The sequence below is a fragment of the Periplaneta americana genome, chromosome 8, assembly GCF_040183065.1.
Source record: "Periplaneta americana isolate PAMFEO1 chromosome 8, P.americana_PAMFEO1_priV1, whole genome shotgun sequence".
NCBI classification, from domain to species: Eukaryota; Metazoa; Arthropoda; class Insecta; order Blattodea; family Blattidae; genus Periplaneta; species Periplaneta americana.
The window spans coordinates 149947626-149956148 of record NC_091124.1 but is presented as its reverse complement, the minus strand read 5'-3'; positions in this window follow the sequence as shown (position 1 = coordinate 149956148).

Here is an 8523-nt window from a genome sequence, read left to right as displayed (position 1 = left end):
CTGAAGAGAACCACGCATATAAATATCTACACCACACTGCCATTAAATATATGAAAAAGACCTAAGCCCACTTGTTTAATAACTATAAACATATTTCATTTTTAATAATATTATCTTACGTAAGTTTTATAGCTTTCAGTAACATATATTATATATATAGTATAGCCGCCAATCAGTAAAATATAGAAATCAAAATCTAATTTAAGTTATTCTCTACAACTACTTATATAACCCCAAAACGTTTCACTTTCATATCATCAATATAGCATTAATATGTATAAGTAATGAAAAATAGTCACATCATGGCATTAACTACAATAATATTTCATTTCTAATGGTAATAATGTCATCAAACCACCTCAAGTTTTGTAGTTTTTAATATCGAATATACAGCTGCACCTAGAAAATTACACACCACAGAATCGAACCTGTAAATTATTTTCAGTAAGTTAAGTTTTTAATAACTAATTTAATTTGAGCTCTAAATTATGTCAGAATTCTTGCAGGTCATGGCCTTCGTGTAATATTGTTTACTGTACGTAGTGTTTGTTTTATTCTGAAACATAATTAGCTAGTTCTCAAAACTGACGACAGATTGATTTTGGAAAATAGGAAAATTATGTTGAAAATTTGACATTGCACTGAAAACTACTATTTTCCTGAAAAACTTTGAGTTCCAAGCTTCAAAATGAGGGGCCATTTATTAAAATCCGTTGAGCCATTTTCCCGTAATTTCCATTACCAGTTCAAATTATATATATATATATATATATATATATATAATGCTACTATATCCTCCTGGTACACAGATTCCTTGAGGTATGCAAAAAAAAAAAAAAGCCTTCTGCTGCTACGATAATCCCTTCAATAGACGAAAACTTCTTCCCAGCCAAGTGAGTTTTGAGCTTTAGGAAAAGAAAGAAGTCTTAAGGTACGAGATCTAGTAAGTACGGGGAGGGGGTGCGGGTAACAATTCTAACCGTAGCTCATGTAGTATAGTAACCGCGATTGCAAAGGTGTAAGCAGGTGCACTGTCGTTACGAAACAATTATTTCTTTTTGGCCACATCCTACCTCTTCTCGCGAATTTTCCTTTCATGTGCTGCAGGAGATTTGAATAATATTTTCCGGTTACTATTCTCCATTTGCTAGATAGTCAATCATGATTATCCCATTAGAATCTCAGAACATCATATCGTGGATTTTTTTTGCGATGTCTTCACTTGTTGCTGTTACTGGACGTCCACTGCGGTAGATGTCTTGCACATTTTCGACCAAGTTTAAATAGTACGCACATTTTTCCACTGTCGAAAACACTGGCGCGGACTACTCCGGCTTAGCACCCATATCTGCTTTAATTTCTGTTGGACTCATTCCCTTCTTTACGAAATATTTAATGACAGCACGAAGCTCGATATTTTCTATTTTTGGCAATCTGTTCGGAGCACTAAGTTCAAAATTAAACTACAGAAAATATAGCCAACAGAAAATTATGATTTTTCGTGCTTGAACTAATGTAAAATGGCCGCTAACAATGGCATCATTGTTGACAAGTTTTCAATCCCATCTATGTGTCAGGCCACGATCTTTTCAAACACACAAAGTAACTTATAAAACAGGCCCCAAGGTGTTGCCTCAAGCGGTTAGTTGCGGTTAGTGTGACTAGGGAGTCTCACTATTATTTTATAAATGTCTACGACTGATTCAGAATCATTACAGGGGCAAGATGAAAGGATCTAGTCCAAGTGGATTACTTACTATTCACAAAAAATAAGGTACATGAAAATAGGATTTTAAGACAAAACGAGGAGCGCATAAAAAGCATGAACTAATAAATGGAATAATATGAAAGGAATTAAAATCAACACCGCCACCACCACATTCCTTACAATGCATAGACCCTAGTTCTATTCTGGCCTCACACTTTCCCGTCATCTTTTCCTTGTTATTCCTAAGTTGCGAAGACCTTGTGATCTGTAATTTAACATTTGCTTTGGAATGCGGTCATCAATTCAATTATCTCTGCATGTTTTTAATTTGTTTGCTGTATTTTCCATACTGAGTTCATTTCTTATATTCTGCATATATGACTTACATATGTCTAAAATGCAGGTAGTAGGCCGTAAACATTGAAGAGTTTGGCCGGCACCGTGGCTCGTGTCCCGGCGTAGCTCAGTTGGAAAGAGCCCTCAGTGCGCAGAGCTGGGAGGTCCCGGGTTCGATTCCCGGTGCCGGAACGAATTTTTCTCGAATTAAAGGTGATAATACACATTGACTACTTCATAGTAGTCGTGGTAATATTCAATGAGGATGGCGAGACCTCACATAATGAATATGTGATGTCTTATATTATTGTTTCATATTTTATCTTTCAACATGCAGCCTTCCACTGCTCTTGAAATTGTAATATCAGCAACTTCAATTCTTTTCAGGACTTCTCTCTTGATTACCCATGTTTTGCTAGCACACAATAGAACAGGAAGAACCACCATCACTTTATAAAAATTTCTATTCCAATGTTTCTCTTCAAGAAATGAAGGTATATAACGTTCAGTGAACAAATTGAGGAATTTTGATACAGTACAATATTCCTTATACAGACCTAGAGGAAAAGAAAACGCTGTTCATCCATGTCAACAATGACAAACTGAAATGAAAAAAATATTTTTCTAATTCCATAACTGGTTATGGTGATGAAAAGCAATCGTTCATAAATTGAATGAAATAGACCATCTTTCTAGGTACAATTCTGTGAATACGTACAGTCGAAATCATCGTATTGATAGAGTGATTGTATAAAGTTCGTTATGGACAATTCATTTAACGAAACAGCTGCCTGGTTTGAGGCTAATGGATTTTGTTTAAATCTGACTAAGACACAACATATGTTGTTTACGTTAAGTGATTCCACAATTTACAACTCTAAGCCATCTGCTAATCTTTTAGGAATTGTACTGGATCCCAAATTATCTTGGGCCCCACATATTGATTTTGTTTGTACTAAACTTTCAAGAGTTATTTATTTATTAAAAGGTAAAAAGGTAAAGGTATCCCCGTAACATGCCATGAAGGCACTTGGGGGGCATGGAGGTAGAGCCCCATGCTTTCCATGACCTCGGCACTAGAATGAGGTGGTGTGGTCGGCACCACGCTCTGACCGCCTTTTACCCCCGGGAAAGACCCGGTACTCAATTTTATAGAAGGCTGAGTGAACCTTGGGGCCGTTCTGAAAGTTTAGCAAATTGAAATCACTGGTGCCTAAAACATATGTAAGAAGTGCTTATTTGTCTTCTTCAACAGTATAATAATCTATGGTATTTCTTTTTGGGGAAATAGTTTTAGTGTATCTAATGTTCTCCTTCTAAAAAAAAAAAAAAAAAAAAAAAAAAAACCTCATGTAATTTATCTGGTTCTGCTTATGATGCGCACTGTAAGCCATTAGTCATAAATGAGGCTATTCTGACTGTTATTAATCTTTACATCTTCACTTCTTTGCTGAAGGCAAAGAAAAAATTAGCAAATTATTATCACAGATCTGATCATCATAATTATAATACAAGGTACAATTTTCACTTGACTGAATCTAATGTTAGACTGGAAACAACTAAAAACAAGTTATGTCCATGGCAGTATCTATGTTTAATAGATTACGTAAGTCTGCACACACTGTTAACTATAACACATTTAAGAATGTTTTAAAATGCTGGATGATTAATCATCTCTTTTATAGTATTAATGAATTCTTTGAGTCCTCCGTTAATAACTTACATTTCTAATATAATCTGATTCACTCTGTTTTGTTTTTATTATGACTATGTCCATAGTATTTGTATAATACTCATGACTTTAATAACATCTAATCTAATCTAATCTATGTCTAGAAATCTTTTCGAAAGACGTGTAGTGTGTATTACAGAAGAGAGTCGACAGTTCTATCACTTACTATAAGGTAAACCAATAAATTGCATCTTTAGTGTCATGTGGAAGTCTGGAGATTTTATTACCGAAATCTGACTTGCCCAATCACTGCTAAGCGACATGATATTTGTACAAGTCACTTTTTGAAGAGCGCCGTACTAAGTGAAATCTGTTTCCAGGCGTACATCCTTTATTTACAGAGTGGGGCAAAATTCTCTTGAAGATCGAAATTTGAAAAATCAGCGTTTGATCAGACTGTTATATAGGGTGTATCAAAAATACGTGTACAAACTTCAGGCATGGATTCCTTACACCAAAAGAAGGAAAAAAGTTCATATGAACTGTTCAACACATTGGTACACTCATAATGTGCCAACACACAAAACTCATAACCAATGCTCGAAATGTCCTCCTCTTGCTTCTAGACATGCATGCACTCATCGAATCATGGACTGTCGCACCCTTTCAAATACTCCGGGATGATGTTGAATGGTTTCGCAGGCTTCCGTGACACGTCGATGAAGGGTTTCTTGATCCGGGATGTCTGCTCCATAAACCAATTGTTTAAGGTGCCCCCAAAGATAAAAATCCAAAGGATTGTGGTCGGGAGAACGTGCTGGCCATTGAACTGGTCCTCCTCTGCCTATCCATCTGTCATGGTAGACACCAGTCAGTGTATCTCGAACAAGGCGACTAAAGTGTGCTGGAGCCCCATCATGCATGAACCACATGTTTTGTCTTATGTTCAGAGGCACATCTTCTTACAGTAATTCTGGAAGAGTGTTTTGGATAAAGTCCCTGTAGATAGCACCTGTAAGACGTGCTGGTAGAACGTATGGACCTACCAGACAGTCACCTACAATTCCAGCCCACACATTAATCCTAAATTGTTGCTGATGTCTAGCCTGAAATACAGCTAGAGGATTACGATCTGCCCATACGTGTTCATTGTGGAAATTGGTAATTCCAGCTCTCCCAAACGTTGCCTCGTCTGTAAACAAAACTGATGAGACAAACAATGGATTGGCTATTTGTGCTAGAAACCATCGGCAAAAGTTCTCCCGTGGTGGATAATCGGCAGGCGAAAGGCCCTGCACACGTTGCGGATACAAGAGCTGCTCGTGAAGTACCCTCCATACTGTACTGTGTGATGTACCAGTTGCCACAGCCAATTGTCTTGTACTGATACCTGGATCGTCTTCGGCACAGTGTAAAATGTCTTCTTCGAGGTTCGGCGTACGAACAACTCTTGGTCTTCCTCGATCACCAGTCTGTGGTGCAACGGTTCCTGTCTCAGCAACGCGACGATACACAGCAACAAAGGTTTGATGATTCGGTTGTCTTCGGTCTGGAAACGCCACCTGATATAGCCGTACAGCCTCGCGTTCATTACCATTCGCGCGATCATACATAAAAATGATGTCAGCCTGCTCACGAAATGAATATCGTCCTGCCAAGGTTGAACGAAACACGTTAACTCACTCCACGTTCACAATTGCAACGTTGAAGACAGACTAATGACAAATGACACATGTAAACAAGTCTCCATGGCAACACTTCGCCATCTGCAGTCCATTTCTGATACAACGAGTCACAGCCTTCTATGAATGAGTGCATAAAGAAATGAAGTTTTGAGGTTGGACCTCGAAGGCCGTTGAACGCAAACTTTTAGTAATAAATGAATAACGGGGAAACAAAGGATTATGGGACATATGTTCATATGAACTTTTTTCCTTCTTTTGGTGTAAGGAACCCATGCCTGAAGTTTGTACACGTATTTTTGATACACCCTGTATAGGAGATGTAATGTAGTAGATTATCATTGTGCGTGGGCCATGGATATTGTTTTTATATAATTGTAAGTTGTGTAATTTTTAGTTGAAAATTAATTTTGGTCAAGCGACTTTTGTCTCATCCTATAAAGACATTCGCCATTTGTATACACATTGCATCAAAACGTAAGGTCAATAGTTTCGAGGTGATATAGGACCTAATTTGCTGCAAAAAGTGTTAATACTATTTCTCTCAATTCGTTCCCCTTTTCGAGTTTCACAATAATAAACTTTCCTTTGAGTGTTACACTCTGTGAACACACCTGTCGTTTCATTTCGCTACGTATGCTTTGTTGTGATTAATTTACTGTATTTTTACAGCCCGCATTCGGCTTCCCCAACTTGTGATTAGGGACGGTTCAGTTTATTGGCCGGCGCGGTCTCCATACTTGAAACCACGAGACTTCTATTTATGGAACTCCGTGAAGGAACGTGTCTATATTCTGCGATCTCAAATAAAGAAAGAATCACACAGTTACAGCGGAGATAGAGTGTAGAAATTTTAACGCGAGAATAGATTGTGTCATACATTTGCAACATAATTTCCAATAGGCTTTAATGAAATACCTGAGTATTTACACTTATGCAAGTAGTTAGCATGATTATTTAGCGAACTGAAATACCGAATGGGTCCATACAGTACGACATTCATAGGAAGGTTTATCAACCTACAACTCGAAAACGAGTTCGATTACGAAGAAATTGTATTAACTATGTATACATGGTTAAAAAGTCATGGGGCGAAGTATAATATCTCAAAGTATTTTCGACCGTTTACGTGGGCATATATTCTCTTAAACACAGAAGCTATCACAGTTGCAGCGCAAACCTTTAAATCGGTTTTAAAAATCACTATACTGTATTCAGTACAGCAACGCTGGTAGAACTGAACCGAGGCGAGAGGAAATTGCTTACAAGTTGAATGTAGCGTACATAAATTATTGCCAAAAGTATATCATAGATATTTACAGCTTCCATAGTGCACAAAGTCACTCCCTCTACACGTGGAAAGGCATTGTCCGAGGTGTTTTAGAGAATTCTATAAAAAGCAGTTTTGTCTGTAATAAATGTCAGAAACGTAGGCCCTACTGGAATTCGACAGCCAGTTATTTTAGTAACAAGTTTCACTTTCGGTTGGACCGAGGTGGGAGGAAGCTGTCATGGACTTCTGAGAGGCTCTTCGTTTCTCATCTTGATTCTGACTGTCCTCCCTCTCTACTGCAACCCTAACAATAAGAGAAAGGACTGTAACCCCCGCCTCGATCCATCTCTCCAACGTCCTTTTGTTTCCGCCCAAGTTTCTGTTCTTCCTCCGCGTTATGTCACCAAGACAACGATCAACTTACAACGGAAGCAAAGCTGTCACACACTGCAGGCTATAAACCATTACATTACTGGGGAATATAATATAATAATATTTCGTGTCTCTGCCAGTTCCATGGCATTAGTACCCACACGCACACAACTTCATCAACAGCAAGCTGGCCACAGCCTTGTTCTCTCTCAGGATTTATTTTACATCTAATCTCTGTGTCGTCCTAGTGGTCAACATATGGAAACTTTCGACGTGAGAAGTCTATGTTCGAACTACAAATGGAAAAAAAAAAAAAAAAAAAAAAATGAAGTTTTGATATGGATGGTTTACTCTGCCGTCACTCATAGCACCATAAAAAAAGAAGTCGAAGATGAACTTCGTGCCTCATGGTTTTCCAGGTGGTCCGTTTCGCTAAATTATCCGTTTAATATATCAACATTGCTCCAAATTTCAGCTTTTCCCTTCAAAATTAATTTTAAATTCCTTCAAACCGAAGGGTGAAAGTCGTAGTGAAGAAGTGGCCAACAGACATGAAGCCCACATAGACACTTCCTTTCAGTCCCACATTCTCATAGAAGGACGCGAAATCGCGTACATTTTAATTATTATTTCTCTTCCCATTTTCCCTCCTGTCATCACCACCATCACCGTCACCACCACACAATGTTGGGTAGGCCTATATGTTTCATGTATACATGAATATCAAATAAAACTCACACGGATCACCGACATACATTTTATACAGGGTGTTTCTAAATTAGACCGACAAACTTTTGAATCTGATATATAACCTTCTTTCAAACACTATTCGTTAAGAAACCCATGGGCTCGGACGTTTGGTTTTAGTGAAAAGGGGGTTTAATGCTACCACCAAGTATGTTTACTCTGTCAGAGCAGTATCAGTTTTCGACCGCGTTTGTTTATTTCTTAAGCTCGGTATCATACATTAATCCAATTTGATTACTACATGTGGTTTATGAAACCCCTGTTGACTCTGAAGATCTTGCAACACGCATTGTCTGGGTAGTAGCTGAAATCAAGGAAATTCCTGGCGTCTTTGAAAGGGTATAGCAAAGTATGGCACGTTCATGTAATGCTTGTCTGGAAGTCAATGGACGTGTGTTCCAGCACTTGTTGTAATGATTAGACAGTAAAGCAATGGATCCATCCTTCTAATTTAACATTGAAGCTAGTGTTTTTCTTTTACATTCGCTTTGTTTTGTTTTTTTTTTTTAATGTTGGATCAATAAATTGTTACCAACATTAATGATTTGTTTATTCACTTTTCTCCTATCTAATTACTTCAATCCCTTCCTGTACGATCGAACCATGTAATAAACCCCTCTTGCTCTGAAAGGAAGTGTCGCAGCCCATGGGTTCCTTAACAAAAAAACTGTTTGAAAGAAGGTTATCTATCCGATCCCAAAGTTTGTCGGTCTAATTTATAAACATCCTGTAT